Source organism: Somniosus microcephalus, chromosome 9, assembly GCF_052327205.1.
Source record: "Somniosus microcephalus isolate GS21.2 chromosome 9, FLI_Smic_1.0, whole genome shotgun sequence".
Taxonomy (NCBI): domain Eukaryota; kingdom Metazoa; phylum Chordata; class Chondrichthyes; order Squaliformes; family Somniosidae; genus Somniosus; species Somniosus microcephalus.
Genome location: NC_140995.1, coordinates 57,500,428 through 57,525,063, shown reverse-complemented (window position 1 = coordinate 57,525,063; position 24,636 = coordinate 57,500,428). Strand labels below are relative to the sequence as shown.

Here is a 24,636-nt window from a genome sequence, read left to right as displayed (position 1 = left end):
TTCCCAGCCCCCGTAGCGCTCTTTCTAATGAAAATCCTCAGGAATACTAATTATTCTCTGTATATTTCACACTTTTTTTTCCGCAGAGTATCGCGAATAATACTGCACTGCAGGGCAACAAATAACAAAAGGAAAAATTAGGATAGGGATAGATAAACTCACAGGTAATGACTGTGAAATGGCAGAAATATTGACTATTTACTTTGCCTCAGTATTTACCAGGGAGACTAACGGGGTGGACATGGCATTCGAAGAAGCAATCAAAACAAACCGTCCAGATGGGGTGCCTCCCAGGTTGCTGAGGGAAGTAAGGGTGGAAATAGTGGAGGCTTTGGCTACAATCTTTCAGTCCTCCTTGTAAATGGGAGTGGTGCCAAAGGACTGGAGGGTTGCAAATGTTACACCACTGTTCAAAAAAAGGGAGAGAGTTAAACCAGGTAACTACAGACCAGTCAGTCTAACGTCAGTGATGGTGAAACTTTTAGAAACCATAATCTGAGACAAAATTAATTATAACATGGAAGAACATGGGTTAATAAATGACAGCCAACATGGATTTGTTAAAGAAAAATTCGTGTCTGACTAACTTAATTGAGTTATTTGATGAAGTTACAAAGGGTTGATGATGGTAGTGCAGTTGATATGTATATGGACTTTCAAAAGGCGTTAGATAAAGAGGCAGTAGCAGCATGGATGTGAAATAGGCTGCGAGAGTAGTGATGAATGGTTGTTTTTCAGACTGGAGGGAAGTATAGAGTGGTGTCCCCCAGGGGTTGGTATTGGGACCACTGCTCTATTTGATATCTATTAATGACCTGGGCTTGGGTGTAGAGGGCATAATTTCAAAGTCTGCAGATGATTCAAAACTCAGAAATGTAGTAAACAGTGAGGAGGATAGTAACAGGGAGCAAATGAGAAATGTTTTACTCAGCGAGTTATGATCTGGATTATATTGCCTGAAATGGTGGTGGAAGCAGAGTCAATACTAACTTTCAAAATAGAATTGAATCTCTACTTAAAAAAGAGAAAATTGCAGGGGTATGGGGAAAGAGCAGGGAAGTGTGTTTAATTGGTAGCTCTTTCAGAGAGCCAGCACAGTTTTGGTGTGCTGTATGATTCTATATCAAGGCATTTAAGATAGAAAGGGGGGAGATAATTGATAAACTAGTTAAACTTAAAGAGGATAAAACCCCTTGGATTGCATCCGCACATATTAAAAGAAGTTAGGGAAGAGATAGTGGAGGCACTATGACATATTTATAAAAATTCATTAGAAATGGTATAGTGCCAGAGAACACCAAATGTTATTCCTAGATTTTAAAATGGAGATGGAACAAGTACAGAGAACTATAGACTGGCTGGCTTGATGTTGGTGGTAGGAAAGATAATGGAATCTTTGCTCAAAGATAGAATCATAGAACCTTACAGCACAGAAGGCGGCCATTCAGCCCTTCGTTCCTGTGCCGGCTCTTTGAAAGAGCTGTCCAATTTGGTCCCACACCACAGATTTTTCCCCGTAACCCTGCAAATGAGTCCTCTTCAAATACTTGTCCAATTGCCTTTTGAAAGTTCCTATGGAATCTGATTGCACCACCCTTTCAGGTAGCGTGTTCCAGATCTTAACGACCGTTTGTGTGAACAGATTACTCCTAATTTTCCCGCTCGTTCTTCTGCCAATTATTAGAAATCAATGACCTCTAGTTGCCGAACTACTTGCCAGAGGAAACAGTTTCTCCCTACTTGCTCTGTCAAAACTCCTCATAATTTTGAATAGCTCTATTAAGTCTCCCCTTAAACATCTCCAATTGCTCCACATACCTGAAGTTCCTCATCCCTTGTATTATCCTGGTAAACCTCCTCTGTACCCTCTCCAGGGCCTTGACTTACTTTTCTAAAGTGTGATGCCCAGAATTGTACAGATTTTGCGGTGGTAATGACAGCGAAACTTTCAGCGTTCACCGTCATTACCCCTCAGAGACTGACAGCAACTTCAGAATTTAGCACATGCGCAGATAAACAGGGAAATCCTGAAGTTGTGGTCAGTCATTCACTGCTCCGCCACAGGTTGTGTTGTGGAACTCCCCAGAGGAGGCAATCAATTGAAATCACATAAAAGGATGAAAAGTTTCCGCTGGAATATCACTGTTAAACCTCCCCTAAAAAGTTAAGCCTTGTTGAAAGAGGTGTAACTGGGTTTTTAAAACAGCATATTGACTAATGAACAACTGTTCTGGCCCTGAAAAACTAATTTTATATTTGTGGAAAGTCAAATTTTTCCATTAATAGGATTAAGAATTATATGGGTTTTTAAAATAACATTTAAAAAAATTTGTTTAGGATATTTCAGTTTCTACCTTAATCCTATGTGTATGTCCAATTTTTATTTCGCTCTATGTAAAATTTATAAAAAAGTAAATTAGAATCTGTGCACTTTACTTCCTGGTTTGCTGTCTGTGAGAATTCTTCAATGTGATTGGTTGCTTAACCAGCTTGATGATATCACTGTTGCTGGGTGGTGGAGTTTCGCTTGATTTGGCGCCAGATTCAAACTAAGGTCAAGAAAGTTAAAATCAATGCCACAGATAGCTTTCTTCAAGGTCAGCAGCGAAGACCGTCGCTTTGCCGCTGATCGCAAATTCTGGGCCAATAAAGAATAGTCAACATGAATTTCAAAAGGGAAGCTCATGCTTCACCAACCTTACTGAATTTCTTGAAGTAACAGAAAGTGTAGACAAGGGGAATGTAGCAGATTGAATAATTGGATTTTCAAAAGGTGTTTGATAAGGTACCTTATAGTAAACTCGTGACTACTATTATGTCCGTGTATAATTGAGACACGGACTGCAGGAGTTGGTTATAACAGGTCTTTACTGAATGGAGGCAACCTGGAACTACTATGCAAATGTTACTACACAGGCTTATATACAGGGGTGGTCACTACTGGTACTGCAGTATACAGGGGCTGCAGAATATAGTTCCTTCTGCAAAGTACATACACTACAATTCCTCCCCTTTTAGCTAAACAGTACATAACATTCGATTAACAATGAAATAACATATTTACAATTACAGTTGCTAGATACATTAGTTGAAGTTAAGCAATTATAAGTTCAGTCTTTGAGGAGGCTTCCTGATTCTGTCTGGATAACGCCTCTTTGGGGTATCAGGTTCTTCTGGCAAAGTTGAGTCGGAATCAATGTCGTTGCTTGGTTCGTCTGCTTCCAATATCACCGATTCTGAGGTAGATGCAATTGGTACTTCGGTTTCATCACCAGGTGTATAGGATCGTGGTGTAGATTTGACGTTTTCCAGTGACTCTAGAATCTGGTCAGCATGGCGTCTTACAATGCTCTCTCCAACGTCCACGGTATACATTAGAGGTCCTTGCCGTGTGCAGATCGTTCCTGGCTGCCATTTCTCTGTGCGGTAGTCCCGGGCCAAAACTGGTTGACCTATCTTAAAACTCCTGGTCGGCCTTTCATTCATATTCTGAAACTGCCTATTCTCCACATCTCTTCTGATGTTTGGCTTAACCAAATCCAAGCGGCATCGTAGTCTTCGATTGAAGAACATCATGGCTGGAGTTTGGTTGGTAACCGCATGTGTCGCATTCCGGTAGGCAAACAAGAAGTTATCCACCTTGTGCTGTAGGGGTATATCTTCATTACACATTGCCTTGATAGCCTTCTTGAATGTTTGAACGAACCTCTCGGCCAATCCATTAGTGGCTGGATGATATGGGGCAGATGTGTAATGCTTAACACCATTGTTCTTTAAGAACCTCCGAAACTCTTCAGACACAAACTGTGGTCCATTGTCAGAGCAAATCTGTTCAGGCAGCCCATTCCTGGCGAATATGGTTCGTAAGGCTGTGATAGTTTTTTCTGTGGTGGTTGAGGACATTTTTATTACCTCTGGCCACTTTGAATGTGCATCCACCGCAATTAAAAACATCGAGTCCATAAATGGACCAGCAAAATCAATGTGCACCCTTTGCCATGGAGATGAGGCCCACTCCCATGGATGTAGAGGGGCTTGTGGTGGGGCGTTTTGGACCTTCTGGCATCCTGTACAGCTCTTGGTCATCTCTTCGATTTCTCTATCGATTCCCGGCCACCACACAAACGCTCTGGCTAAGTTCTTCATTTTTACCCCTCCCAGATGACCCTCATGAAGCTCATTGAGCACTCTATCCTTCAATTTGGGTGCAATTACTACTCTGGATCCACACATCAAGGTTCCTCTGCACACTGACAGCTGTTCTCTTCTCGGCGAGAATGCTGGCAGCAGTGGTTCGCCATGTGCTGGCCACCCCTTCACCGTTAAATCATAGACCCAGGAGAGTGTCGGGTCATTTCATGTTTCCTTTTCTATGTTTGCATTCGTCACAGGGAGACATTCGACTATGGTCCAGTGGAATATCTCCACTGGATCCACTGCAAGTTCTTCTTCCACCGTCGGCAACGGTAGGCGCGACAATCCATCAGCATTCCCATGCTGTTTAGTTCCTTTGTACTCGATGTCATATTGGTGTGCCCCTAGGAAAATGGACCACCTCTGTAGCCGTTGTGCTGTCATTATCGGTACGCCCTTCTGAGGGTTGAAAATGGAGACAAGAGGTTGATGATCAGTAAGTAAAGTAAATTTCCGACCATGCAGGTAGTGATTGAACTTCTTCACCCCCCACACCAGGCTGAGGGCCTCTCTGTCAATCTGGGCGTAGTTACGCTCGGCTGAAGTTAACAAGCGTGACGCAAAAGCTATCGGCCTCTCTGAACCATCAAGGAATTTATGTGACAGTACCGCCCCAATGCCGTAGGGAGACGCATCACACGCCAGTCTTATCGGTAGTGATGGGTTGTAGTGAGCCAATACTTCTCTTGAAGTGATTAGGTCCTTACTCTTCTGAAAGGCCCGCTTACATTCATCGCTCCATTTCCATGCTACTCCCGTTTGTAGTAGGGCGTTCAGTGGGTGCAGAATTGTGGACAAATTCGGCAAAAACTTATGGTAGTAATTCACCAATCCGAGGAATGACCTCAGTTGCGACACATTTTCAGGTGCTGGAGCCTTAACTACCGCTTCAATTTTGTCAGGGGACTTATGCAACCCCTCTTCATCAATCACGTGGCCACAATACGATATCTGTTTCTTAAAAAACTCGCACTTAGGGCGATTGGCTCGTAGCCCATGTTCACGTAGTCTAGTGAGCACCTGCTCTAGGTTGGCAAGGTGTTCACTGTCATATTCACCTGTCACTAGGATGTCGTCCAAGTAACACTGAGTCCCCGGAATTCCTTGCAGGACTTGTTCCATCGCTCTTTGCCATATCGCCGGAGCTGATGCTACTCCGAATACCAGTCGATTATACTGGTAAAGACCTTTGTGAGTGTTTATCGTGAGATACTTCCTAGAGGATTCTTCAACCTCCATCTGCAAATATGCTTGTGCTAGGTCAATTTTTGTAAAACGCTTCCCTCCAGATAGTGAGGCGAAGATATCTTCTATCCTTGGAAGAGGATATTGTACTGTGTGAAGGACTGGGTTCACCGTCACCTTGAAGTCCCCACAGATGCGAACCTTCCTTGGCTCCTCAGACTTATTGTTTCACGTTTTCTTCATGACAGGAACGATGGGTGTCGCCCACTCACTCCAGTCTACCTTAGATAACACGCCTGCATTCTCCAGATTCTCCAGCTCTGCCTCGACGGCTGGGCGAATTGCATATGGTACCGGTCTTGCTTTGAAAAACTTGGGAATTGCATTCTCTTCTATTTTTATCGAGGCGGTTACGCCTTTAAGAGTTCCCAGTTCTTGTTGAAATACCTCTTTGGCGTTAGCTAAGATTGTTGACAATCGTCCAGGAGTGACGTCGTCATCCTTTTTACCAGCCACCGTCAGTGCCTGAATGGAATGCCAGTCTAAACTTATCTTTCTGATCCATTCACGTCCCAATAACGGTGGTCCACCATCTTGCAGTATGTACAGATACAATTTCTGTCTTTCCTTGCCGTTGTATTCGACAGGCACCCTTATTTTTCCTCTGGGGTATACTTTTTGCCCCGTATACGTCTTCAAGACAATGGATGTCTCTTTCAAGGGTATGTGTGAGAATAGCCGCTCGTAGTCTCGTCGATTCATGCCGGTTAGAGCTGATCCTGTATCCAATTCCATTTTGACTTGGGACCCTGCTATCGTGAGGGTGACTCAAATGGTTCGGTGATCCTCTTTTGCGATTATGTTGTGAAGTTTGAGACAGCTTAGTCTCTTGTTCCCGGATTTACTATCGCTCATCTGGTCTTCGGAACTACTGTCCGTCATCTTTTGTACTTTCCTGTACGGTTCCTTAGTAGCCTTTTTGTTGTCGTTGGTCTTCTTCCCAGACCTGCAAACTCGTGCAATGTGTCCCATCTTTCCGCATTGCCTGCATATTTTGTCCTTGGACCAGCAGTCCTTCTGGTCATGGGTTGTTCTGCCGCAGCGATAACATTTTGCAAATCCCCGTGTCATTTCGTGGGAGTCGTATTCCTGTGGCTTTTGCTGTATTTCCGCAGCTCCCCTTGCTGCTGCTTCGTACGATACTGCCACGCTGAAAGCCTTATCTAGCGTCAGCTCTTTCTCTGAGAGTAACCTCTTCTGGGTTCCTTCACTCAGGAGTCCACAGACAAATTTGTCCCGTAAGGTATCTGCCAGTCCTGCTCCGAACTGGCAGTGCTTTGATAGCTTGCGTAGTTCCGTAAGGTAATCAGCATTGCTCTCATCTTTATGCTGATTTCTCCTGTGGAATTTAAATCTTTCTGCTATCAGCAGCGGTGTAGGATTTAGGTGTTCCTGTAGGATAGCAACAATTTCGTTAAAACTCTTTACCTTTGGTTTGGCTGGAGTAATCAGGTCCCGCAATAGGCCGTACGTTCTTGCGCCCATTAAGTTTAGCAGTACCGATGCCTTTTTCTCATCGGCTACTTCGTTTGCCTCGCAATATACCTCGACTCTTTCCACATACGTGGTCCAGTCTTCTATTGCATTATCGAAGGCAGTGATATTGCCAGTCTTCGGCATCTTGGAAATCTAAGATGGCGCCTCCCGCGCTTTGCCTTCTTCCCCGATTTAACAAAATGGCACCTCCTTCCCCGCTGGATTAAGATGGCGCCTCCCGCGCTGTCTTCTCTGCTGTTGCTGGCATTTTATGTCTTGATGGCGACGCCCTATGGTCTTCGCGCACTTCCCCTCGCGCTGCTGCTAACGCCGCTCTCCGCGGTTCCCATGGCAAACTGCAGCTCCTCGTGGCTTTCTGCGCGTTTACTTTTTATTATTTCCGTCGTCGAAACAACCCTGTGGGACTCTTGCCTCCCTCTTCTCGGGTCTGTACACTGCCCGGCTTCGTAGCACCGGCCGCGCCCTGTGTGCTCCACCCTCTCTCTCTCTCTCCTCTTCCCGACAACGCTGCTTGGCCCCATTGCAAGCCACCCGCTCGAGCTCTAGACCGCCGCAGCCCAGGAACAATCAGTGTACTTCCTGCCACCAGCCCGATTAGCTGAAGCACCATCGACAGGATAAGCAAGCCCCGCTCTCGACAGCCTCTCCTGCAAATCTTCAACTCCGCTGACTCAGAGGCGGATGCCCACGGTCGACGCCCATTTTTTCTGTTTCTTTCTTCCTTCTGGCCTCGACCTCTGATAACTTCGCTTCAGGGATGGATCCCCATGAGGTGGTGCAGACTGTAGGTAAGTTCGTATCTGCTCATCGCCAGTATTATGTCCGTGTATAATTGAGACACGGACTGCAGGAGTTGGTTATAACAGGTCTTTACTGAATGGAAGCAACCTGGAACTACTATGCAAATGTTACTACACAGGCTTATATACAGGGGTGGTCACTACTGGTAGTGCAGTATACAGGGGCTGCAGAATATAGTTCCTTCTGCAAAGTACATACACTACAACTACGGTCAGAGCATGTGGAGTCAGGGAATATATAGCAGATAGATAGCAAGCTGGCTACGAAACAGAAAGTGGAAAGTAGGGGTTAAAGTCATTTACTCCCACTGGCAGAAAGTGGAAAGCGGTGTTCACAGGGATCAGTGCTGGGACCACTGCTGTTCACCATTTCCATAAACAATTTGGATTCGGGAATCGGAAGTACAATTTCAAAATGTGTGGATGACACCAAATTGGGAGATAGTTACTTCTAAGGAAGAATGCGACAAAGTACAAGAAGACATTAATAAACAGAGTGAATGTGTAATTGGCAAATTAATTTCAATATAGATAAATGTGAGGTGGTGCATTTTGGTAGGAGGAATACGGAGGCCACACAATCCTTGGAAAATAAGAGTCTAAATGGGGTAGTGGTGCAAAGGGATCTAGGGATACACATTTACAAATCATTACAAGTAGCAGCACAAGTTAACAAGGCCATAAAAAATGCAAAGTATTGGGGTTCATTTCTAGAAGAATAAAATTGAAAAGCAGGAAACTTGTATAGAACCTGGGTTAGACCACACCTGAAGTCTTGTGTACAGTTCTGGTCACCATATTACAAAAAGATATAGAGGCATTGGAGAAGGTGCAAAAAAGATTTACAAGGCTGATACCAGACTGAGAGGTTATAACTATCAGGAAAGACTGAACAGGCTGGAGCTCTTTTCTCTAGAAAAGAGACGGCTGAGGTGCGACCTAATAGAAGTCTTCAAAATTATGAAGGAGTTTGATAGGATAGATGTAGAGAAGATGTTTCCACTTGTGGGTGAGTCCAAAACTAGGGGCTATAGAAATAAGATAGTCACTAATAAATCCAATAAATAATTCAGGAAAAACGTTTTTACCCAGAGAGTGGTTAGATAAGCTCGATGTGTGGAGTTTGCACATTCTCCCCGTGTTTGCATGGGTTTCCTCCGGGTGCTCCGGTTTCCTCCCACAGTCCAAAGATGTGCGGGTTAGGATGATTGGCTATGATAAATTGACCCTTAATGTTAGGGAGATTAAAAACGTGGGGTTACGGGGATCGGGTGGGATATGTGTCGGTGCAGGCTCGATGGGCCGAAATGGCCTCTATCTGCACTGTGGGGTTTCTGTGATTCTGTGATTTGCAATGAGAGAGAAAGGCATAGAAAACTAGGAGCAGGAGTAGGCCATTCGGCCCTTTGAGCCTGCTCCGCCATTAAATATGATCATGGCTGATCCTCTATCTCAATACCATATTTCCACTCTCTCCCCATACCTCTTGATGCCTTTTGTGTCTAGAAATCTATCTATCTCCTTCTTAAATATATTCAGTGACTTGGCCTCCACAGCCTTCTGTGGTAAAGAATTCCACAGGTTCACCACCCTCTGAGTGAAGAAATTTCTCCTCATCTCAGTCCTAAATGTCCTACCCCGTATCCTGAGACTGTGACCCTCATTCTAGAGCCCCCAGCCAGGGGAAACATCCTCCCTGCATCCAGTCTGTCAAGCCCTGTCAGAATTTTATATGTTTCAATGAGGTCCCCTCTCATTCTTCTAAACTCTAGTGAATACAGGCCTAGTCGACCCAATCTCGCCTCATATGACAGTCCTGCCATCCCAGGAATCAGTCTGGTGAACCTTCGCTGCACTCCCTCTATGGCAAGTATATCCTTTCTTAGGTAAGGAGACCAAAACTGCACACAGTACTCCAGGTGTGGTCTCACCAAGGCCCTGTATAACTGTAGTAAGACATCCTTGCTCCTGTACTCAAATCCTCTTGCAATGAAGGCCAACATACCATTTGCCTTCCTAACTGCTTGCTGCACCTGCATGTTTGCTTTCAGTGACTGGTGTACCAGGACACCCAGGTCCCTTCGTACATAAACATTTCCCAATCTATCACCATTTAAATAATATTCTGCCTTTCTGTTTTTCCTACCGAAGTGGGTAACTTCACAGTTATCCATGTTATACTGCATCTGCCATGTATTTGCCCACTCACTCAACTTGTCTAAATCGCCTTGAAGCCTCTTTGCATCCTCCTCACAACTCACAATCCCTCTGAGTTTCGTGTCGTCAGCAAACTTGGAAATATTACATTCGGTTCCCTCATCCAAATCATTGATCTGTATTGTGAATAGCTGGGGCCCAAGCACTGATCCCTGCGGTACCCCACTAGTCACCGCCTGCCACTCCAAAAAAGACCCATTTATTCCTACTCTCTGTCTCCTGTCTGTTGGCCAATTTTCAATCCATGCCAGTGATGTAATAAAACTCACTACACACGTGGTTCGAGTATAAAGCAAGGTTTTAATCAACTTGTTTCAAAACATGGAGGTCTAGTTATCTTTCACTAGTTCCTGTTTACACAATGTCCTGGGCAAGCTGGGCCCACGCCCGAGTATTTATACTCCTTGGACGGCGCCACCAGCTGGCCATCCAGTGTTATTTCATGAGTCTTTCTTCTTGGATCATAAGATTCATAACAGCCAGTATATTACACCCAATCCCATGTGCTTTAATTTTGCACATTAACCTCTTATGTCGGACTTTATCGAAGGCCTTTTGAAAATCCAAATACACCACATCCACTGGTTCTCCCTTATCTATTCTACCAGTTACATCCTCAAAAAACTCCAGTAGGTTTGTCAAACACGATTTCCCTTTCATAAATCCATGTTGACTTTGTCTAATCCCGTTGATATTTTCTGAGTGTCCTGTTATCACATCCTTTATAATAGACTCTAGCATTTTCCCTACTACTGATGTTAGGCTAACCGGTCTGTAGTTCACGGTTTTCTCTCTCCCATCTTTTTTAAATAGTGGGGTTACATTTGCCACCCTCCAATCTGCAGGAACTGTTCCATAATCTATAGAATTTTGGAAGATGACAACCAATGCATCCACTATTTCCATGGCTACCTCTTTTAGTACTCTGGAATGCAGATTATCAGGCTCTGTGGATTTATCAGCTTTCAGTCCCATTAATTTCTCCAGCACTATTTTTTTACTAATACTAATTTCCTTTAATTCCTCCTTCTCACTAGACCCTTGGTTCCTTAGCATTTCTGGAAAGTTATTTGTGTCCTCTACCATGAAGACAGAACCAAAGTATTTAATTGCTCTGCCATTTCATTGTTCCCCATTATAAATTCTCCCGTTTCTGACTGTAGGGGACCTACATGTCTTCACTAATCTTTTTACATACTTGTAGAAGCTTTTACAGTCCGCTTTTATGTTCCTTGCAAGTTTACTCTCATACTCTATTTTTCCCCTCTTAATCAATCTCTTGGTCCTTTTTTGCTGAATTCTAAACTGCTCCCAATCCTCAGGCTTGCTACTTTTTCTGGCAACTTTATATGACTCCTCTTTGGATCTAAAACTATCCTTAATTTCTTTTGTTAGCCATGATTGGGCCACTTTTCCTTTTGTGTTTTTGCACCAGAAAGGAATGTATAACTGTTGCAATTCATGCATTCATTCCTTAAATGTTAGCCATTGCCTATCCACCGTCAAGCCTTTTAATGAAGCTCCCCAATCTATCATAGCCAACTCCCTCCTCATACCTTTGTAGTTTCCTTTGTTTAGATTTAGGACCCTAGTTTCGGATTGGACGACTTCACTTTCCATCTTAATGAAGAATTCTATTATGTTATGGTCACTCTTCCTTAAAGGACCCCGCACAACAAGATTATTAATTAACCCCTTCTCATTGCACAATACCCAATCTAGGATAGCTTGTTCCCTAGTTGGCTCCTCAACGTACTGGTCTAAAAAACCATCTCGTACACACTCCAGGAATTCATCCTCCACAGTATTATTGCTAATTTGGTTTGGCCAGTCTATATGTAAAGTCACCCATGATTACTTTATACCCTTGTTACATGCATCTCTAATTTCCTGTTTGATGCCGTCCCCTACATTACCACTACTGTTTGGAGGCCTATAGACAACTCCCACCAATGTTTTCTGCCTTTTGGTGCTTCTTAGCTCCACCCAGACTGATTCTACATCTTGATTTTCTGAGCCAATATCCTTTCTCACTATTGCTCTGATTTCATCCTTTACTACCAACGCCACCCCACCCCACCTCCTTTTCTTTTTTGCCTGTCCTTCCTAAATATCGATTATCCTTGGATATTCAGCTCCCAGCCTTGGTCACCCTGCAGCCGTGTCTCCGTAATCACAATTATATCGTATCTGTTTTCATCTATTTGCGGTTAATTCATCCACCTTATTACGAGTGTTTCGTGCATTCAGATACAGTGCCTTTAGATTTGTTTTTTAAAACATTTTTAGACATCTTAACATTTTTTTGTATTATGGCCCTATTTGTCTTACCATTTTTTCTTACCCGGACCCTATTTGTTAGTGCACTCTTGTTTGTACGCTCTGTCCCATCCTGACACAATCTGGTTATCCTTACCCCATCACTTTCCTGCACTGCTTCCTTGTCTTTTCTCTTTAGCATTCTAGATTTCTCTCCACCAGGACCCCCCCCCCCCCCCGTTATTTAGTTTAAAGCCCTATCTACCTCCCTATTTATTCGATTCGCTAGAACTCTGGTCCCAGCATGGTTCAGGTGCAGTCCGTCCCAACGGAACAGCTCTCTTTCCCCAATACTGGTGCCAGTGCCCCACGAATCGAAACCTACTTCTCCCACACCAATCTTTGAGCCATGCATTCATCTCCCTGATCCTATTGACCCTATGCCAATTTGCTCATGGCTCAGGTAATAATCCAGAGATTATTACCTATGTGGTTCTGCTTTTTAATTTAGTCCCCAGCTGCTCAAACTCTCTCAGCAGAACCTCTTTCTTAGTCTTACCTATGTCGTTGGTACCTACGTGGACCATGACAACTGGATCCTCCCCCTGAATGGCCTGTTTCTGTGCTGTAAATTCTATGTAATACGGAGGTGGTAGTTTACTGAAATGATTAGGAGCGTTATCTTGCTTTGAGTTGATAAATCTTTCCACAACCTTTAGGCAGGCTACATATTTACCTAGTTAGATAAAACACTTCCCCAGTGGCTTAGTTGGTAATCTGACTGCCCAGTGCGTGACTGAGCCAGCCCCAGAAGGTCCCAGGTCTGTGTTAGCCAATCCCAATCTGAGTAGCACTACAATTAGCCTCAGTGCTCCTGGCCTATTAGAAAATAGGGCTACTACTCCTGATCAGAATGCAAGGAACCCTACTGGAAATTGCATATGTGGACTTCAGATGAGGGAAGGAATGGTCTGAGCTGTGACGTGCCCTATGTACAAATAGGTTGTGGGCACTCACTATCTAGAGTCACACAAAAAAATGACACAAACTCAAACTCGAGGAACAGCACCTCATCTTTCTATTAGGGACTTTACAGCCTTCTAGCTTTAACATCAAGTTTAATAGCTTTAGACCTTAACCACCGCTCCCATTTTCTCAGACAGCAGGTGCTGGAGGATGGCTGCACCAGAGCCACTGAGAGTGGAGGAGGTGTGGGCTGGTGTTTGGGGTGGGGATCCCCCATCGGTACACGGCCGGTGGGGTGGTCCGCACCCCTGGGGTCTACCTGCCTTTCTCTGCCACATCCCCGGGCCACCAGAGCTTTCTCTACTTTGCTAGATTTCCTGTGCCTTCCACCCCCTTCTCTGGACTCATTCTTTGTTTCTTTACTTGTCCTATTACCACATCCTTTTGCCTTGCACCCTCATCCCCTTTTTCATTTAATCTTTCCTGCCCTCCACCCTATCACAGACCTTCCCTTTTGTTCTTTCCACCCCTTTCCTCACTTTTCTCTGTCTCTGTACTTGCTTAAAAACTGTTAATCTCTTGGCATCTTCCAGTTCTGATGAAAGGTTATCGACCTGAAACATTAACTCTTGTTTCTCTCCACAGATGTTTCCTGATCTGCTGAGTGTTTCCAGCATTTTCTGTTTTCATTTACTGTTTTGCACTAATATTTTGTGGCCTTCTACTCTAGTGTTGCAGTTTTGTCATGCCACTTAGAATGGTCAATAAATGAGAAGTGTAATTAAAAATCTCCATAAAACTACAGCAGCAATTACTACAGAAAAGGACTCATGCATTTTACAGTGAATGTTGCAGCATATTTTGGGTTAGGATGGGAGATAGAGAGCTGATTAAAATGTGAGCTACTCTCAAGTGGTTTAATCTACTCACAGTATGAAACACATTGGAACAGTCTTTGCAATTATTATTTAATCAATAAAAATAGACACAAATATAAAGTGTTTACTTTTCGCTAATGAATGGCAGAAAATCAAAAAAATTAACAGTAGCTTCTTTTGTAATATAAATATCATATATCTCACAAATTCAAATAGATTCACATTGACAAGGGAGAATTGGCTGCCTGCAGGATTTAATGAATCACAACTTTGTCTTCTAAAATTGGCAATTTTGTTTCTATTTCCTGAAGTTGATGACACTTGTTGGGATACAGTGCTACTGGTACAGGCAGGTCAATGTATGAGCCTAGACAGTTTCTTCAGTAGGCTCTTCAACTGTGAAAGGTTATCAATATCAGGCCTGCTCTAGCCCTCTTCCAATGTCTACACAAATGCACTTTCCAGCACAGGTCACTAGATGGTTATCAGGAGTGGGGACCCTAGCTGAGTTTTCCCTTCTCTGGTCCATGTGTGCTGAATCCAATGAGCAGCCCAAATGAGATCAGCTCCCTCAGCTTAGACCAAGAATTAAATCTGAGGCCTTTCAGTCCGTACGGTTTAGGACTACGGAAGTATCAGGAATTTCCTCGGGAGTTCTCCAAAGTGGCTGCCATAACTTTAGCAGAAGATAGGTGGAAACCCTGCTTATATCCTGCAAATGGGATTTTTGTCGATCCACCGACGTTACAGGGGCCAATTGGGAGAACCCGAGAAATTCATGGCAACAATGTTTTTGTTTTAAACAATGCATTGTAGATATTAACTGTGGTAAACTGCTTCTAACATGGCCCGATATACCACCTTTTGCACACTTTTCATTTATTACATATTGCAAAATGAACCACTGAATAATACATGTTTTCAGACAATTTTACCTTAGCAACAATCTAATAATGCAAAATGGTCGATCTTGAATGCCTCATTGCTGAAACTAGTATCATATTAAAGTGAAGTTCAGTCCCTGTCATTTTATGCTTATTGGTACTGCTTTGGCTGGTGAACAGAAAATGTCAGGGAAGCTCCATGTACTTAACTTTTCAGTGTAAGAATATCAACAAAAGCTATCTAATCAGGCATTGTTCCGAGTGCTTGATCTGGGTTTGCGACAGAACTTTGGCCCTCAGCTCCTCAGCTGAGTTAATCTTACAAGAGTCTTGAAACCCAATTCTATAATCAACCAACAAGTATCTCACTACAGGAAACTTTCGATTTACCGGCACCTAAATAACCGGAAATCTCAGTTAACCGGCAAAATTCAGGGGTAGGTTCAGGTAAGTTTTATTACTTACCTTCCTCCATCTGTTGCTGTGCAAGGGTGTGGTTGCAGCTGTTGCTAAGCTACAGAGGCGCTTGGAACTTGTGGCCATTGTTCTGAACCTGTTGCTAAGCAACAGGGTTTGTTGCTTTATACGGAGCTCTCAGCTCTGTATCTTTTACTATAGCTTTCGGTTATCCGGAATTGTTGATGAACCGGCACCACGTCGGTGCCGGATAAAAAAAAGTTTCCTGTACATCCTTAGTTCAAGCTTCACACTACAATGGATTATTTAGTTTATTTAATGGATTGAGGTTTAATGGTTATTGTTGCTCATGATAAAGTTGAGAGGGATGTAGAGAAGAGGAGAACCAGATTAGCTCTGGGTGAAGGATCAACACCCATACTGCAAGATACCATTAAGATTGAAAAGGTTAGGAAATAGATCAAGAATCATTGCTTAGGTGATGTTGCGCTTGACTTTGAAAAACATGCACATTTTAGGGAGAAGCAATGAGGCAAGCAACCTCCATAGTTATAAGGTCCTGAAAAAAGAGAATTCTAAACATTAAAATATAATATAACTTATTTATTCTTAGACTTATTAAACTATAGAATAGACTGACTGTTTATTCAATGGTGACTCATTTGAAACATTCAAAATGGAAACAGAAAGATTCTTGATTAAATAGACAATTGAAGAAAATGGGCTTCATTCCAAGGCAGGAGAGAAATGAAAATGGTTTGGTGAGCCCTGAATGGTCTTTTCTTGTTCCTATCTTATGTTTGTCACTTATGTGTTTATTATGTGAATATCATTTAAAATGAATAAAAAGTCCAAGGGGAGTTTTGTTTCCTCCAATTTATGTTGATAAAAGCATGTGTTATGAATTTGGGTCTGCCATAGATACCTTCTTGGATTTAGTAATGTCAATCGATCTGTTATGTGGTCTGAGCATCTTACTTTTATGGAAGTTGACTCACACTGCCCTATATCTACTTGTATGATAGCATAACTCAGGGATACAACAATTATATCCCCTTATGACCTGGACTGCATACTCATGTCTTTAGCATGCTTATTTCTTCATTCTCTCCAAAGGTGGACTGAGTGAACACTTGGTGAGACGAGACTTGATCTGAGCCGTTAAGCTGCTTTATTTCCCATCAGGTAAACATACAGAACAGTAGGTATGATCGGATTCATTTACTTCAATCAATATAACTTGTCTTCACATAATAATGTAAAAATGATTAACGTGCTGTGCTACACTACTTCAGTGGGTTGTCTTGATCGACTTAAAACTAATTTTCTACCTCTTCTTTTATTCCATCCCTCTCAGAGCCCTTTATTGCCTGTCTGCCTGCTCAGTGGCCATCTTTTAAAGAGCATCTTTTCTCCATTTTTTAAATTTCTTAACAGAAAGAGATTGAAGGGTTTTCCAACACATGTGAGGTGTCCTTTTCGAATACTTAGATAAGCTAACAAATTGCTTATGGTTTAGTACCTGATTAAATCAAGTTCCGATTGGCATATTAACCACCTTTCATCTTGGAGCCTTTTTAAAAAAATTGTCAGACTACACTTTTGCTTAAAAGAAAACACACCGTTAAAATAGAAATCATATTTTCAAATCTTTTTGATGGAACAATGGTTAATGTGAGGGCATGCTTTGCTTGGATTGGGTGGTTCCAGATCAGCGAGTCTGAAGTCATGGCCCCATTGCTTTCAATGGAACCCCTATAAGGCATTGATGTCATAGGGTTGGTGAAATAATAAGGAAATCTGACTTGGCGGGTTCCTGTTGGAGGTAAAGCTTTGTTGTTTTTTTTTAAAATTCATTTTAATCAGTGTATACATCTTCAATGTAAAGTGGAGGACTTTGAACAACAAGCACTTCCACTAGAGCAGAAAGGCCACAGAATTGCTGGTGTGGGACATAAATTGTCACACTGGTAGATTAAGGGGCACTCATCTGAGTATGGAGTTGGAACAGAGCTTTACTCTGCATCTAATCTGGTGCTTGGTGCTGACACAGGGTGCCTGAAATAGAAAATTATCAATTTCTCAATGCTAAAACTCTTCCCCTTAACAAAATGCAAAATTCAACAAAAAAGCAGGTAAGTAAAAAGGTATTAACTCACTAGCTTAGACTTTTTTCACAACATACAACTGTACAAAGTTCAAAATGTTTATAAGTATAGGTGAGCAAACCTGCACATCAAGCAGTATAAAATGTGCTATTGATGTTTACAACTAGTTTCAGGAGGATCTGTCAAGCTGCATTAAATCTGAATTGAACATCTGGAAACTGTGAAATACATGTCCCTTACAAATTGAGACCACTTGGATAGGGATTGTGCAATCCAATATAAAGGCAAAATTACAATGCAAATTATATTGAAACACGTGAAATTTATAGATATGGATAACCATATTTAAAAGTAGGGCAAAAAACAAGCCAATACATATAACTGTCTTTAAAAACAAGTTTACTTGAAGGAAAATGCTCACAATATTAAAAGGGGCACCGTTGTTGCATTTGGGAGGTTTAATTTTCCTTTGGAAACAGCCTGCCCTAAAGGGTAGACCCAAAATCCAGACTAGCTTTCAGCCCTAGCGGGTGCCGTCACATTGCTACTCTTGCAATGTGATTTTCTAGATTGGTATGTGACTGAACTTCAAGAATTTGTTGGTGGCAGATGGATCTGATGTTATGATGAGGTATTTACCCCTCTGATCACTTAGTTGTGTATTCCTTTGTTTAATGAAATGTAAAGTCATGTGAGATCCCTTAGCAGATGACAGTGCCCCTTTTAATGCCACATTAACCTCAGTTTGGCACATAATAAAGTTTCAGAGTTTTAAAAAAAAACTCTTTTCTAAGCAATTTAAATTTTAATATGAAAATAGAGATACATCAGAATCTGTAAATCTTTTAAAACTTTTTAGGCACTTTATGTTGTCTTTTGATTAATTTTTCTTTACCCTTCTTTTCTGAAAATGTATCACTGCCTGTGCTTGTGACGCTGACAGTTTCTATGCTTCCGACTCTCTCTGAGAGCGAACCGGGAACCAACTCTTCTATGTCAAAGGTGGAGAAATCATTGGCCTTCTTCTCAATGGACTTGGGCAGTGGTCTTGGGTCTGTAACTATGGTCTGTTGGTTAGGCAGACTTTTGGATTTCACAGGCTTAGCTTTAGGCCTCTGTTCCTCCTCATCCTCCCCATTCATACAGCTGACACACAGAAGCTCTCGAATGAATGATGAACTAAAACACAAACAGGGGAAAGGGGCAGAAGCAAAAGAAAATCAAAGTGATACTGACAGGAAAATTAATGTAAATTCAAGCAACACAAAAGGGTTAATGAAGGGAAAGAAATGTTTCATACATAAAGGTTAACAAAATGAATGAAAACCATGCTTTTATGCAAATAAGATTAATATAACCAAACCAATATAAACCTTGATCACTTGTAGAAGAATGCTGGCAACTGAACATCATTTTGAAAGGCTTAATAACCTTTATTTGATTTGATATGCGGTACTCAAAGAAATCCAGATAACCCTGAACAAAATGACGTTTATAGTAGCAAATTGGGCTTAACCTTCCTGAGGAGATGAGTACAGAAAAGCTGTGTGCAGTTAGCATGCGGGATATTTTCTGTGCCCATGCTGAAATGTGCAAAGAGATGAGCTGCAACCAGATGGAAAAAGGACACAGAAAGTACTTATCTGAGGTATTCAGCTGAGATGGGAGGATGTTCTCACCTTATACCATATGGGAGACCTGTGATCAACAACTTTGAGGTTGTTTAATGCCTCAGTTGGTGTCAATTACATTATTTCTTTCACTAGTAGTCCCATATGTGTAGCAAATATATTGTTTCTGTTACCTGGGACATTGAAACGTGTCATGCAGAATTGCTCCCTTCTGGTTTTGAAGTCGACGATCTGTTTTTTTTGAGAGGGTTGTCTGGAAATTTCTAAAATGCAAACCGGAAAGCAAGCCTCTGGCTTTTGAAATAAAAGTCAATTTCTTCCATCCACTTCTGTGCCATTAGTTACTAATGCCTATAACTTTGTATCCACAGTTAAGCACAGGAAGTTCCCAGACTATTCCCTCCTAGTTGGAGGTGTTTGCATGATAGACAGTTGCATGTAATTTAATTGAAATGACTGATCAATACATACCACGAGGCCGACTGTGACCCCGCCCCACTTGTTGGGGTCAGGGCATTTGCATGGGTAAATCGGGTGCCTGTGCCATTAATACAGTAACTAGGATACATACCTCAAAAATCTGTCCATGAGGCCGAAAAGAAAAAATGCTTCCTATCTGTGACTGGCTGGTTTCTGTACTGCAATTGGTCGTTCTGCGTGCTTTGCACTCAGCATTGCTAAGGTCGCAAATGTGGAAATTACATGACCCGTCCCCCCCCAAGAGGGCCAGAAATTTTGGCGAGCCAAAAAAGGGCTAGGGGCCTGGCCAAATCGGGTCCTGCTTTAATTTCCACCCCTACCCATCCATACCAAAAATTAGGCGGAAATTCAGCCCCTACAAGTTCTGAAGTTCTGAAATCTTCTCTAGTTTCTTTACCAACAGAAGTTAGTTACAAACACTACAATGGTTATTAAAGTTTAAACAAAATTCATCAGCAGCCAAGCAAACATCATAATCTTGGAGCTTGAGCAGCAGCCGGCGTCACTGCGGTGCATCCGTGAGGCTGAGAGCTTCGTGGATAGCACGTTTCAGGAGGTGGTCACGCTGCAGATAAAGAGTGTGCAGGCAGAGAGGGAATGGGTGACCACCAGACAGAAGAACATAAGAACATAAGAAATAGGAGCAGGAGTAGGCCAATCGGCCCCTCGAGCCTGCTCCACCATTCAATAAGATCATGGCTGATCTGATCCTAACCGCCAATCCACGATGACAGGACTATCTCCTGAATCTAACAGAATTAGACACACGAAATAGGAGCAGGATCAGGCTACACAGCCCCTGGGCCCGCTCCGCTACCCCACAGGGCCATGACCGATCCGAACCTAGACTCATGTCCAAATTCCTGCCTGCTCCCCATAACCCTTAATTCCCTTTACTTCTAGGAAATTGTCTATTTCTGTTTTAAATTTATGTAATGATGTAGCTTCTACAGCTTTTTGGGGCAGCATATTCCATGGACCTACCACCCTCTGAGTGAAGTAGTTCCTCCTCATCTCAGTTTTGAAAGAGCAGCCCCTTATTCTAAGACTATGCCCCCTAGTTCTAGTTTCACCCATCATCGGGAACATCCTCCCCGCATCCACCCGATCCAACCCCTTCACAATCTTATATGTTTCAATAAGATCGCCTCTCATTCTTCTGAACTCCAATGAGTAGAGTCCCAATCTACTCAACCTCTCCTCATATGTCCATCCCCTCATCCCCGGGATTAACCGAGTGAACCTTCTTTGTACTGACTCGAGAGCAAGTATGTCTTTTCTTAAGTATGGACACCAAAACTGTACGCAGTATTCCAGGTGCGGTCTCACCAATACCTTGTACAACTGAAGCAATACCTCCCTATTTTTATATTCTATTCCCCTAGCAATGAAAGCCAACATTCCATTGGCCTTCTTAATCACTTGCTGCACCTGCATACTAACCTTTTGAGTTTCGTGCACCAGGACCCCCAGATCCCTTTATACTTCAGTACTTTCCAGTTTCTTGCCATTAAGATAATAACTTGCTCTACGATTTTTCCTGCCAAAGTGCATAACCTCACACTTTCCAGTATTGTATTCCATCTGCCAAATCTCTGCCCACTTACTTAGCCTGTCTATGTCCCCTTGCAGGTTTTTTATGTCCTCCTCACTCACTACTTTCCCTCCCATCTTAGTATCATCTGCAAACTTTGATATGTTACACTCGGTCTCCTCCTCCAAATCGTTAATATAGATTGTAAAGAGTTGGGGACCCAGCACTGACCCCTGCGGAACACCACTGGTTACTGATTGCCAGTCTGAGAATGACCAGGCAGGTAGTGCAGGAGTCCCCTGAGTGCATCTCGCTCTCCAACCAGTATTCGGTTCTGAGTACTGGTGGGGGCAATGGTTCCTCTGGGGAGTATAGCCAGAGCCAAGTCTGAGGCACCATGGGTGGCTCAGCTGTACAGGCGGGGAGGAAGAAGAGTGGGAAAGCAATAATGGTAGGCGATTCGATAGTTAGGGGAGCAGACAGGCGATTCTGCGGCCGCAGACGAGACTCCAGGATGGTATGTTGCCCCCCCCTGGGGCCAGGGTCAAGGATATCACGGAGCAGCTGCAGAACATTCTGAGGCAGGAGGGTGAACAGCCAGAGGTCATGGTCCATATCGGTACCAACGACATAGATAGAAAGAGGGATGAGGTCCTGCAGGCAGATTTCAGGGAGCTAGGAAAGAGATTAAAAAGCAGGACCACAAAGATAGCAATCTCCAGAGCTAGTGAGTATAGAAATAGGAGGATAGGGCAGATGAATGCGTGGCTGGAGAGATAGTGCAGAAGGGAGGGCTTTAGATTCCTGGGGCATTGGTTCTGGGGGAGGTGGGACCTGTACAAGCTGGACAGGTTGCACCTAAACAGGGCTGGAACCAATATCCTCATGGGGAGGTTTGCTAGTGCTGTTGGGGAGGGTTTAAACTAATTTGGCAGGGGGATGGGCACCAGGATGTAACATTAGAAAGGGGAAATAAAGTGCTCAAAGGATTGGGAGAGGCAGAGAGCACTAAATTAAGAAATAGTAAGGCATTAGGGGGGGTCAAACTAAGAGAGAATACAGGATGGTCGAAGATGGGTTTACAGTGTATGTATGTGAACGCACGAAGCGTAGTAAACAAGATAAGTGAGCTGCAGGCACAAATAGACACATGGGAATATGATGTTGTGGCATTAATGGAGACCTGGCAAAAAAGGGCAGGATTGGGAATTAAATATTCCTGGTTATAAAGTGTTCAGGAAAGATAGGAGGTGGTGTGGCAGTATTGGTCAAGGATAATGTTACAGTGCCTGAAAGGGAGGATGTCCTGGAGGGGTCAAGGACAGAATCTATATGGCTAGAGTTAAGATATAATAGAGGTGCCATTACACTACTAGGTGTATTCTATAGACCACCAAATAGTGGGAAAGATATGGAGGAGCAAATTTGCAGAGAAATTAGAGAGGTGCAAGAACTATAGAGTAGTAATAATGGGGGACTTCAACTATCCTAATATAGACTGGGATCGTAATAGTGTAAAGGGCAGAGAGGGGGAAGAATTTCTGAAGTGTGTTCAGGAGAACTTTCCTGATCAGTATGTTTCCAGCCTGACAAGGGAGGAGGCTTTGCTGGATCTGGTTCTGGGGAATGAGGTAGGTCAAGTGGAGCAAGTGTCAGTAGGTGAACATTTAGGGAACAGTAATCATAGTATCATAAGATTTAGACTAGCTATGGAAAAGGACAGGGAGCAATCTAGAGTAAAAATGTTTAACTGGGGGAAGGCCAATTTCAGTGGGATGAGAATGGATCTGGCCCGGGTAAACTGGAATCAAAAATTGGCAGGCAAAACTGTAATGGTACAATGGGCTGTTTTTAAAGAGGAAATATTTCAAGTACAGTTGAGGTACATTCCCACTAGGGGGAAAGGCAGGGCAACTAAAGTCTGGGCTCCCTGGGTGATGAAAGAGATAGAGAATATGATGAAGGATATGAAGGCCTTAGAGAGGGTGCAGAAAAGATTCACGAGAATTATTCCAGGAATGAGGGACTTCAGTTACGTTGATAGACTGGAGAAGCTGGGGTTGTTCTCCTTGGAGCAGGGAAGATTGAGAGGAGATTTGATAGAGGTGTTCAAAATCATGAGGGGTCTGGAAAAGTAGATAAGAGGGAAACTGTTCCCACTGGCAGAAGGGTCGAGAACCAGAGGACACAGATTTAAGGTGATTGGCAAAAGAACCAAAGGCGACGTAAGAAAAAACGTTTTTACGCAGCGAGTCATTAAGATCTGGAATGCACTGCCTGAAAGGGTGGTGGAGGCAGATTCAATCACGGCTTTCAAATGGGAACTGGATAAGTATCAGAAGGAAAGAAATTTGCAGGGCTACGGGGAAAGGGCAGGGGAGTGGGACTAGCTGAAGTGCTCTTGCAGAGAGCTGGCACATGTTCGCTGGGCCAAATGGCCTCCTTCCATGCTGTAACCATTCTATGATTCTATAACTCGAGCCATGATCCCCACTCTGTCCCCATCGCTAACCCATCCCAATGTCAAGATATAAGTTTTTTGAGAAAGGTTTCATTTCATCAAACCAAGTGGAAGAAGGTTTTTGTTAACAAACACACTCATTAAAAATGATTTGGGTTATTTTAAGGCACAAGCCTAGTTTTCTGAAATGCTTTTTTGCAACAGACTTTGTTAGTAGCAGGTGCAATTTTCAACTGTTCTTAGCTACATCTGAACGAATGGCACCACAGAACGCAACTGCCTGAGGCTCCCACTGCTGTGTAAACCTCCCTGGGTTGATTGCACATCAGAAAAAACACAGGAAAATAAGGAAAATAACTGGAGGGGCACAACAGTTGGTTCCAAGCTGTGGGCCATGACTCTGTGTCTGGCTCTGCAATGGCTGTGGGAGGAACGTAAAAACTAATAGATGAGATGTGTGCCACTGCTCTGTACATGCAAGCTGGATGGCTGAGACCACTGGCAGCCAATGAAGAACACAGCTTCTGTCTCAGTGGCAATGTTTTTACTGTCGTCAGAGAAAACACTGCCTCTGGTAAAACTAATCTCTGTCCAACACAGTGCACCATCTAATCTTTTCTTCATGTGTCTAAATCTTCATGATGAACTTTCTTTGTCACTCACAAAAGATGAACTAAGAAGTTATTAGAAGAAATGATCCTCAAGTTGTGTCAGCTGTGGCTCAGTGGGTAGCACCCTTGCCCCTCAGTCAGAAGGTTGTGGGTTCAAGTCCCACTCCAGAGACTTGAGCACAAAAATCTAATCTGACACTTCAGTGCAGTACTGAGGGAGTGCTGCAATGTCAGAGGCTCCGTCTTTCAGATGAGACGTTAAACCGAGGCCCCGTCTGCTCTCTCAGATGGACGTAAACCATCCCATGGCACTATTTTGAAGAGCAGGAGAGTTATCCCCTGTGACCTGGCCAATATTTATCCCTCAATCGATATCATTGAAAAACAGATTCGCTGGTCATTATCACATTGCTGTTTGTGGGAGCTTGCTCTGCGCAAATTGGCCACCGCGTTT

At 43.1% G+C, this 24,636-nt stretch overlaps 1 protein-coding gene across 16 annotated transcripts in view; it reads right to left on the bottom strand.

Moving 5' to 3' along the window:
- Nucleotides 1-24,636, bottom strand: part of rims1a (regulating synaptic membrane exocytosis 1a) — a 1,194,810-nt gene that overhangs the window by 151,279 nt on the left and 1,018,895 nt on the right. The window lies entirely within an intron of this gene.